We start from the raw sequence: 10,754 nt of genomic DNA on the forward strand, positions 1-10,754 counted from the left end.
CATAGAAACGTATAAAATAAGAAGCCAGTGTCTCCTTCTTGCCCCCCCACCCCCACCCTGCCACACTACCAGGATGACCACTCTTCACAGTCCGGCTTCTACTTTTCTCGGCATTCTGCTAAGCACACAAGCACACATGCCCACAAATTACACATATGCTTTACACTATACACACCATTCTGCAGGTTGATTCTTTAATTCAGCAATATGTCATGGACATTATTCCCTGCCCACATATAGAGATTTACTTCATTCTTCTTAATAACTGTGTAACAGTCGATAATTATGATGATTCCACAATTTGCATAACTGTTCCTCTTTGGGTAACTGATTAATGCCTTTCCTTTTTGCTGTTTCAAATGCTGTTGAGTGAGTTTCCTCGCACACATATGCTTGTGCACTGCTACAAGTATTTCCTAGAAGAGAAATTCTTAGAAGAGGAATTGCTGGGTCATGGGTTTGCATGTTTTGAGGGTTGGCAGAAATTAGCAAACTGCTCTCTTAAAATGTCATACAAATGTACCTTTATAGCCATATTTCAGACAGCCTCTCGCTCAGTTGTGTCTGACTCTTTGCAACCCCATTGACTCTAGCCTACCAGGCTCGTCCATCCATGGGATTTTCCAGGCAAGAACACTGGAGTGGGTTGCCATTTCCTTCTCCAGGGGATCTTCCCGACCCAGGGATTGAACCTGGGTCTCCTACATTGCAGACAGATGCTTTACCGTCTGAGCCATGGGAGAAGCCCATTATACAGTGGATTGGATAATTTAAACACCTCAGGGGACTATCCTGGTGGTCCAGTGAATAAGAATCTGCCTGCCAATGCAGGGGACGTGGGTTCAATCCCTGGCCCAGGAAGATCCGCATATCGCAGAGCCACAAAGCCCCTGTGCCACAGCCCCTGCGCCTGCGCCCTGGAGCCCCAGCTCCCCGACGAGAGAAGGCACCACAGTGAGAAAGGCCTTCACCACAACTGGAGGCTGGCCCCGCTCGCTGCAGCCAGAGAAAAGCCACACACAGCAACAAAGACCCAGCACAGCCAACAGAAGTACATAAATTTCTTAAAATTTAAAGAGACAGACATCTCTGGAATAACACATCTATTTTTAAAAAACACATGTGAAGAGGTCTTACACTTTAAAAGCTTGGCCAAAACAAAAAAGACCACAACAACAGACAGGCAAGTGACCCAGTGGGAGAACTGCAGAATAAATTGAAAAGATTACTGAATATCTACCATCTTTAAAGTCTTTATCGAATTTGTTATAATATTGCTTCTGTTTCATGCTTTGGTTTTTTGGCTGAGAGGGACGTGGGATTTGAGCTCCCCAACCAGGGATCAAACCTGCATCCCCTGCACTGGAAGCCAGAGGCTTAACCCCTGGACCACCAGGGAAGTCCGATATCTGCCACTGTAAAAGGTGCAAGACTCCAGCATTTTTAGAGATGAGTTCCATTTACCCTTCAAAAGTCATGCAAGTCCCTCATCATTAAAATGATTTCAATCTATAGAAAGTGTGGAAAACTCCAAAATTCATGTTTTAAAAGTCAGTGTTACACTAATGCCAGAATCCTCTTAGAAGTGAAGGAAAGAAAGTAATGAGAAACGGCATTTACAAATATTGATATAAAGAATTTCAAAGAAAATGTTGGCATCTTGAATACAATCCAATGTAATAAGAAAATGTGATCAAGCAGAAGTTATTAAAAATGTAAGAACAGGTTAGCTTTAGGTGATTTATCAATAATTTATTACATCAACAAGCAAAGGAGAAAACTGCAAATTTTTTATCCAGGGATACCCAAAGTCATTCATATAACTGAATACCCATTCCTTTTTTTAAAGTCTGTGTAATAAGAAGAAAAGTACCTGAATATGATTTAAAAAAAAAAAAAAACTACCTTAAAATAACATCAAGGGACTTCTCTGGTGCTTCAGTAGTTAAGAATCCACCTTGCAATGCAGAGTGTGCGTGTTCGATCCCTGATCGGGGCGCTAAGATCCCACGTGCCACAGAGCAACTGCCCAGGCACCGCAACCAAGACCCAACACAACCTAATCAATCAATTAACTAATTTTTAGAAACAGTGTATATAAAAAAGCAACATCAAAAATCTGCACCCATTCAAACCAGAAACAAGACGGGAAGTTGCACTCTCACACCTACTACAATTTGTTTGGCAAGTCTACCCAATTAAACAAGTCAGAGAAAAGAACGAGCTAGATACCTATGGAAACAGACAAAACTATATTTATGGAGAATATGACTATATGAGGCTTCCCAGATGGTACTAGTGGTAAAGAACCCCCTCCCGGGGCAGGAGACCTGAGACCCAGGTTCAGTCCCTGGGTTAAGATCTCCCCGGGAGGAGGGCATGGCAACCCACTCCAGTATTCTTGTGTGGAGAATCCCATGGACACACAAAAGCCTGGCAGGCTACAGTCCATGGGGTCACAAAAGAGTCAGACACGACTGAAGCGAGTTAGCATGCATGCAGACATGACTGTATACCTACAACACTCCAGATACTCTGCTAAGAGAACACTAGAATTTACAAGAGAATTTTGTGAGATGAATGGACAGACAGGAGACAAACATACAAAACTCAATAGCCACCATCCTCTAAACCAGAAGCTTAGGTCTGCTTCCCTGGGAAACAGACGCTGAAGACTGAAATCCACATGTGGCGGCACGCGTGAAGAAGTGAGGCGGCAGAACTGGGCAGAGGGGCTGTCGGCCTGGGAGCAGCCACAGCGAGGCCTCGGCCAGCCCCTCGGGAGGCTCTGAGTGTCGGTGGACATGTCCAAGGCTGAGGCCCGGGGGCCACGCCAAGGGATGTGGCAGCACGAATTGTCTCGGGCGAGGCAGCTTCCGGAGGCAGAGGGCAATTTCTAGAGAGAGTCCCTTAGGCTGTGGTCCCTTAGCAGGTCCGCCTGTCCTGAAGTGGGTGTGCCCCCCAGACCACAGCATGTGCCTGGTCCCCACCTTGAGCAGCCCCGACCCAAGTGCTGCACATCGACCCCAGGCTTCTCGAAAGCTCTACCCGCTGCGGAGTTTTCCCTTCTCTCGTGGCCAGGCCCGGACTCACAGGCGGAGAGCGTTTGGCCCACACACCCTCCTCTCCTGAGTTTTCCCAGGTAGATGCCAACGGAACCCCGCCCGTACAGCTCGCCTGTGACTTTCACTTCAACCCCTCCCAATTGAAGTGTTCTATGTTCCAGAGAAGGAAATGGCACCCCACTCCAGTGTTCTTGCCTGGAGAATCCCAGGGATGGCGGAGCCCGGCGGGCTGCCGTCTATGGGGTCGCACGGAGTCGGACACGACTGAAGCGACTCAGCAGCAGCAGCACTTCCATGTTCAGGCGGACTGCCGCTGGTGGACCTGACCTTGTGAGGCAGCCCGTGCAGGGCGGGCCTGGCCACGTGGTCAGCTGAGGCCCCGTGTCAGGCCCTCTGTCTCCACCAGGGCCAGTGGCTGGTCCGGAGCTGTTGCATAAACGGTGATCAGCTCGCCCATTTGGATGGCAGGCCCTTGTTCCAAACCTGAGCGTCTGCGCTGGTGACCCTACTGGGCTTATGAACTCAACGCAGCATCCATTCCCACATAAATACCTCTAACACGAGGCACGAGACCAGCCCGTTAGTATGCCCCGAGCACAGGGCTGCCCACATCTCAGCTCAGAATTTCTGTGGGCTCTCTCCTGCTCCGGGAGCAGCCAAAGCTGGCAGACTTCCTTCCACAGGACTCAGTAAATGAGTCAGAACAGGGCCCCCATGTGTGAGCTTCAGGTTCAAAAGAGGCCTCCGAGCCTAGTCCTTCTTCCTCTTCAGGGGCAGCAGGTGCTGGACTGGGTGGTCTGTTCTGGCCTCACAGAGGGCGCCCTGGCATGCCATAGACCACGGGACCCTACATGCATGCCAGCGAGGCGGGCCCTGAGTCCTGCACGGCTCCGGCACCTCCCCAAGGCCTCGCACGCCCACCCCACCAGCTTCTTCCATCGGATGATCAGTCACAGTGGACCTCGCGAGCGTGTGAAGTCTGTCCAGACGGTTCAGCCCCTTCGGCAATGTGATGACAGAAGACAGGAGAGTTAACACAGCCCTGGGGCAAGACCCTAACGAGCACTGCTGTTCCTCCCACGCAAAGGCGAGCTGTCGCCGCGGGGTGGAAAGGAACATATCGGCCACACGAGTGGCTGGGTGCCCGGTGCCGCGGGCCCGTTACTCTGCTCCAGCAGAGACGCCGCATCCAGGCGGAGCTGAGGTTCAGATTTCTACGTGGTCGCATTTGTGGAAGTCTGCTGTCATTCTCCGTGGGCCCCGGGGCTCAAGAGAACCGGGAGAGCCGGGGCTCCTGAGTGTTTGTCCCAGGAGGCTCCCCAGGAAGCAGACTCTGGGGGACAGGGAAGGGCTCGGTGACCCACAGGGGGAAGGTCAGGACAGACCAGGATGGGCTCCCAGGGTGGCCTCAGCTGCCCCTGGGGCCCGGGCCTCCCCTGGCCACCAGTACTGACCAGTCACAGGGAGCAGCGGTCCCGGGCAGAGGTGACCCCTCGCCAGGCACAGGGAGAGGGCAGTGCTCAGGGCAGCCGGGGGACTGAGCCCAGCTTCTGAAGCAGCTCTGCTAGAGAGCTCCGGCGCCACGGGGCAGGCCTGCGGAGGTCGAGAACCCCGCCTCCTTGAAGCCAAGCCCTGGGTCTGGTCCCCCACCGTTTCCGCCCTCATCGCGGACCCTCACGCTGGCCTTCGGCTGGACCGCAGGTGGCTCAGCTGCTGGGCAGCCGTCTGATCCCGCGGTGCTGCTGTGACCCCGTTCCTGCCGCCAAGCGCCCAGCATGGGGCACAGCAACCACGGTGCCCCGCCCAGTGTCGCACCCCAGGCACCGGGGCTGCGGTGTCCCAGCATGACCTCGCCACCGGCAGCCGCGCTGAGGCCTCCGGCCCCGCCTCCATCCCGTGTCTGCAACTGACTCCTGGGACCTCATGGGCGGGAAATAGACGCGGGGCTGTGTGCTTTGTGGAGCAGGTGAGGGGCCTCCTGGGAAAGCAGCCGTGAGTGAACAGGAGCAGCAGGACAAGGCCTGGACAAGTCACTCAGTGACTCAGAGGCAACGCGAGCCAGCTGACCCCACGGCAGCGGCCCCCCAAGAAGGGTCCCAGACTGGAGCCGGGGCTGGACCTTTCACCCCCAGACTGGTTGGTCACTGGACATGGACTCCACCCCAGGAGGCACTGGAGGAGCTGGACCCCATCTTCAGCTGCCCCAAACTGGCATACGGGGAGGCAGCTGGTGGTCACAGGCAGGTGACCTCGGTCCTGCGGGGCCTCCGTGTGGCCCATCCCAGCCCCCCAGGATCCAGCCGACTGCTGGGAATGGAACACCGGCCGCAAAGTCCCCGACCACGAGGAGACTGGAGGGGGCACATAGCCGAGACGAAGGGACATCTGCGCCACGGAAGGACAGAAAGCGAGGCTGGAGGCCCGGAGGGAAGCACCAAGCTTCTGGGTGAGCCATCCTCCCGCCACTGAAGGCCAGTCCTTCCCAGAGAAACCTGCAGGGTGTTGCCACTCCAACCCAACTCCTAGTTTTTTACTTTAAAGTTTAGTTATAAAGAACGGATTTTCCGTGATTGTCAGAACGTTCTGCAAAGTGTTAAGTATTGTCATGAAGTAGGTGTAGAACCACCCAGGGGAACGGGCTAGAGGGCCAGACACGGTCCAAGCGCAGGAACCCGCAGAGGAAAGACTGGCCCATCCATCCAGTGAGGCCGGCGGGGGCGGGGCCCACTGCACAGTGGGGTTGCCATAGTCCATCAGAGGTGGGGAGGAAAGCACGCTGAACCCTTGCCTCATCCCAATACAAGGATAAACTTAGTCTGTTTTAAAGGACCAGAATGCAAAACAAAAAAAAAACATCCAATAAGAAAAAAATATAAGACTATTTGCATAATTCCAGGTAAGGGCGACACTTTCAGCCAAGACAGGAAGTCCAGTAACAAAAAAAGAGAACGGTTCAGCCATTATACAAATGTTAAATGACCCCATGGACTGTAGCCCACCAGGCTCCTCTGTCCATGGGATTCTGCTTCACAAGCAGATTCTTTACTGTCTGGTACAAGGAAGCCTATTACATGAGTATATTACATATTAAATATAAAAATGTTACATTTGTGTGTTTAAAGTATATGAGTCCTGAGTCTAAAGACAAACACCGGGGCCTGTAACTTGCACAGCTCTCTCTCCATTTGCAACAGAAAACGCGCACAGCCCGTGTAATCAGGAGGTTTAATTCCCCGCCTGTACAAAGAGCTCCCGCAGACTGAGGAGAGGGTTCATGCAAGTGGAAACATAAGCCTGGATACGGAACGATGCCTGCACTCGGGCCTTGAGGAGACGCAAATCAAAACGGAAGTCACTCCAAAAAAGGTCAGTAGTGGGCGCGGGGGGCAGGTGTGTCCAGGCCAGGAGGTGGGCTTCCGGCTGCAGAGGGAGAGCGGCTGGGTCTGGGGGCTGGGGGCACATCTGAGAAGCTGCCTCTGCTCCGTCCTCTCAGAACCACCCTCCTCCAGATCTTCCTCTTGTAAGGACATATGTCCATGAATGTTTATCACAACGCTCTGTGCCTCCCAAACGCAGAAACAAGCAGAATGTTTACTAACAAGGGCCAGGCTGAATACACTCCCGTGCCTCCTCTCGATGGAAAAATGTACACATGAGACAGAAGGAGCCAGGTCTCCGGGCTTCGGCTTGAAGGATGAACCATCACAGAGCGAAATTTGAAAAGCAAATTGCAAAGTAATGTGTGCAGTGTTGTGCCTTCTGCACAGCAGAGTCTGGCTGTTTATCTGGCGCACACGTGAGACGGGTGTGCCCAGAGCAGGAGGCGGCAGGCCAGCCCGCAGCCTCGGCGGGGACGGAGCCTGCAGGCGGCCCGGGCCCACGTCTGTCTGCCCACTCTGGCCCACAGGTGCCTGGTGCTGCTGGGGTCTGAAGGAACACTGCGACTTCAAGGCAGTCACCCCGGAGTCAGATGCGGAGGCTGCTCTCAGGGCCTGCCAGTGGCTGGCAGCTCCCCCAGCATCCTTGAGGCAAGACTGTCTGCGGAGCGGAGTGGAGGAGCGCCCGGCCTCCTCCTGGCCTGCTCTCAGGCCTGTGGCCAATCGGCTGCAAACCTTGCCTCCCTGAACCTTTGCGTCTTCATCTACAGGCTGGGCTAATATCTCCCCACCGCAGGCCAGGCGTGTGCGGGGACAGGGCCACGGCCCAGAGCTGTTCTCAGGGCGGCATCCGTGACCTGTTCTCCTCCGTGGACTGTGTCTGGGCACCTGCTCCATACTGGCCCTGAGTCAAGCACCGGTTCCCCCTCCGGAGCCCCGGCCACGGAGGATTGGGGACTGACGTCTGACTCTGTGAGACACAGGTACCACAGATGCTCAAGCCGTCGGCCACGCTGAGCCAGAGGAAGAGGCTGACCTGACGAGGGCCCCGAAGATCCAGGAGATCTGGGAGGGGCCTGAGGGAGAGAGGCAGAGACACTGCGAGCTCTTCCGAGTCAGAGACTCACAGATGGAAGACTCCGGAAGGAACGCCCCCATCAGGCCTCACCACCTCCTCTGGCCTGGGGGAACAGGGTTGGGGGGCTGGTGGCGGGGGGGAACACACAGCTGGAGGGGAAGGCCTCCCACCAGGATTCTGGGTCTACAAATTCCTTTTTGCTTTGTACATGTCTCACTGTATTGCAGTTTATGGCTTTCCTGTGTTCTTTGTGAGGTTTTCTATTTGCCAATTAGAAATACCCTCCTTTGTCCCTCTTAAATATTTTGCCCTGAATTTTATTTTCTATAATATAAATACTGCATTACTTACATTTTTTGGTATTTTTGATAGGGTTTTTTTTTCAGGCTTTTTTGTTATTTGTTCTAATTCCACCTGAAAGTCCTAATCTTTTAACACCTGTACTTAACCCATTGACATTTATTGTGATTTGTGATAAAATAAAATCTTACTTTATATTTTCTATTTTATTTGCTTTCCCCCTTTCTTATTTTACAGAAAAAGGTTTTCTCATTCCATTGTTTCCTTAACTGCTTTGAAATATTTACATTCCATTTCCAATCTTCTCCTGATTGCCTGTAGACTTAAACTTACGATTTTCTGGCAGTGGCCTGGGCCTAGATGCCCTCAGAATAAGGCAAGGCTCACAGTGGACTTCTATCTGTCTCCATGTCTCACATCTCCCCCAAGCCTCCCCTGCTGACCCCATACGAAATTTTAGCTTCAGATTGTTAACATGGCACCCCACTCCAGTACTCTTGCCTGAAAAATCCCATGGACGGAGGAGCCTGGTGGGCTACAGTCCATGGGGTCGAGAAGAGTCGGACACGACTGAGCGACTTCACTTCACTTACAGGTGATACCTATTTATTTGAGCTTCACAACGTACTACCTTTTTTTACTGCAGCTTCATCCTCACCTGCAGCTTCATCCTCACCTGTGAAGTGTGCACAGCAGCGCGTGGCCCGCAGCCTGCTTCACAATGTACTACCTTTTTTTACTGCAGCTTCATCCTCACCTGTGAAGTGTGCACAGCAGCGCGTGGCCCGCAGCCTCGCCCCGAGGCTCAAATCAGGCCATCTGTGTGCAGCACTTGGCAGAATTCCAACAACAACAACAACCATCGCCAGCAGTACCCGCGTTTCCTTTCTTCCTGCTGAAACACATCTCCCAGCAGTTCTTTCAGAAAGGTGGGTGATGGGAGCCAAATGTCTTTCTTACACATAAATAATGGACTATCCAGGCATTTCCTCTCAAAACAGGGAAGACTTTTCTGTCTTGTCACTTCCAACACGGAGAAGCCAGGTGTCAGTCTGATCCCTGCTCTTTTTCAGTAACATCCCCTGCCTCCTCCTCACCCAACTTGGAAGACTTTAGGATCTTCTCTGTATCATCATTTTGCACTGCAGATTTGGTGTGTGTGGGGTGGGGGAGTTGTCTGCATTGATCCTGCTCAGCACCTGGTGGCCTCTCCTGGGGGTTAGTTTACCCCCGATTGTCTCTCGGAACCCCAGAAGATGGGTGCCGGGGCTCTCAGATCTGCAGGCCCCGTCTCAGCTCGTCCTGGGTGCTCTGTCCCTTCGCCTCCATTTTAGTAGAAACTTCAGCTCCCGCCCCAGCCCACTGGCTGCCCCACGGCATCTCCAGTCTTCACGCAGCCCAGCCACAGACACGTTTGGTTTGTTCCTAATGACTATTTAAATCCCAGGCCTCTCAGTTTCTCCGACACACCCTCCGTCTCACTTTCCAGGACTCCAGTGCTGCGTTTCAGACCCTCTCCGCTGGCTGCACTGCCTTTTGTTCTCGTGGAGGCTCACATCCCTTGGAAACTGGGCAATGTGTGACGGTGAGCTCACCTCAGACGCGGCTTCTCCCATGAGGCCCCTGCTGTGTCACCTGCCACGCCCTTGGGGGCGACTCGGCCTCTCGCAACCGAACCTCAGTCACCTCTGCACACTCTTCACAAATCAGCCTATCCTTGGCCGGCTGAGCCCAGCTCATCAAGAATCCACCTCCCCCAGGACTTCCCTGGTGGCCCAGTGGCTAAGACTTTGCGCTCCCAATGCAGAGGGCCCAGGTCCCACGCCTGGTCAGGGAACTAGACCCCGCATGCCAGAACTAAGACCCAGCACAGCCAAACCCAATGGGTGTGAATCGGAACACACTCCAGGAGATGGTGAAGGACAGGGAAGCCTGGCATGCTACAGTCCATGGTGTTGCAAAGAGTGGGACACAACATGGTGACCAAACAACAACAGCCAAGTAAACAAATAAAAAGAATCCCCAACTCCTGATACCCAGCGGAGCTCCACCTCTCCCAGCTGGGATACGTCTGGCATCCCTCTAATCTTCCATCCGTTCCCTCACCCTGCCCACCTGTCCCTGTGTTTTCAGAGTTGAGCCCAGTCTCTCTCTCCTATTGCAATAGTCTTGAATAAAGTCTTCCTTGTCCAGGTTATTTTTTTTCTCTTTTACAAAAGGAAGGCTAAAGGCTAAGTCTTCAATCTCCAGTAAGCGTGGAAAGGCAGGTCATGCCTGGTGGAGGTTATTGGGTCCAGACCGGGCGTAAGTGCTCCATACCCTCCCAGAGCCACCAGACACCCGGACATGCCCTGCCTTTTAAAACCAAGATCCCACAGTCCCTGATCCTAGTTTAGACAGACCCTTGATCACTGAGGTTGACCCCAAGTTGGGGGGGCGGGGCAGGGGGCAAGTGCAGCCAATCAGTGCCCAGGTGAGAAAGCTTCATTTACACACAAGCATCCCCTTCATAAGACATCAAGGAAACGGCTTGCATAGGGTGGGGGCAAGCCCTTATGGAACTGAGGGCCCTTTCCGTGCCCTGAGCAAAAACATGTCTGATTTCTAGGTTGTCCCACACCCAGGGACGGCTTTGTCTGCCACCCACAGAGCAGATGTCCCCACTCACTGTTGTGAAAAGGCTGCAGCCACAGAGAGAATGTGGAAACAGTCTCCAGTTGGAGAACATCCGGGGGTTGGGGGTATGAGACAGGGTGCAGGAGAGGGTAAAGGGAACAGTGCAGGGAGCACAAGTTTGGAGAACTTCCGCCCTTTATTTGGCACTTCCTTTTTAAAAAGAAAATGTTTATAGCCCAGGAAACCAAGAGAAGAACCAAACATAAAAAACTGCCATGCCCCACAATCAAAGGCCAATTGCAATGCATCGAATTTGTG

The 10,754-nt window shown here is 53.1% G+C and overlaps 1 long non-coding RNA gene across 2 annotated transcripts; it reads left to right on the forward strand.

The window, feature by feature from the left end:
- Window positions 1-7,277: 7,277 nt before the first annotated feature.
- On the forward strand, window positions 7,278-9,994 carry LOC129634127 (uncharacterized). Of its 2 annotated transcripts, none has more exons than XR_008705435.1 (3): window positions 7,278-7,425; window positions 8,566-8,749; window positions 9,310-9,994. It is a non-coding gene; the product is annotated as an uncharacterized LOC129634127 (long non-coding RNA). The 2 variants fall into 2 exon arrangements; XR_008705436.1 differs by lacking the exon at window positions 7,278-7,425 and adding an exon at window positions 8,361-8,415.
- The last annotated feature ends 760 nt before the right edge of the window (window positions 9,995-10,754 follow it).

The sequence above is a fragment of the Bubalus kerabau genome, chromosome 19 (assembly GCF_029407905.1).
Source record: "Bubalus kerabau isolate K-KA32 ecotype Philippines breed swamp buffalo chromosome 19, PCC_UOA_SB_1v2, whole genome shotgun sequence".
Classification (NCBI taxonomy): Eukaryota; Metazoa; Chordata; class Mammalia; order Artiodactyla; family Bovidae; genus Bubalus; species Bubalus kerabau.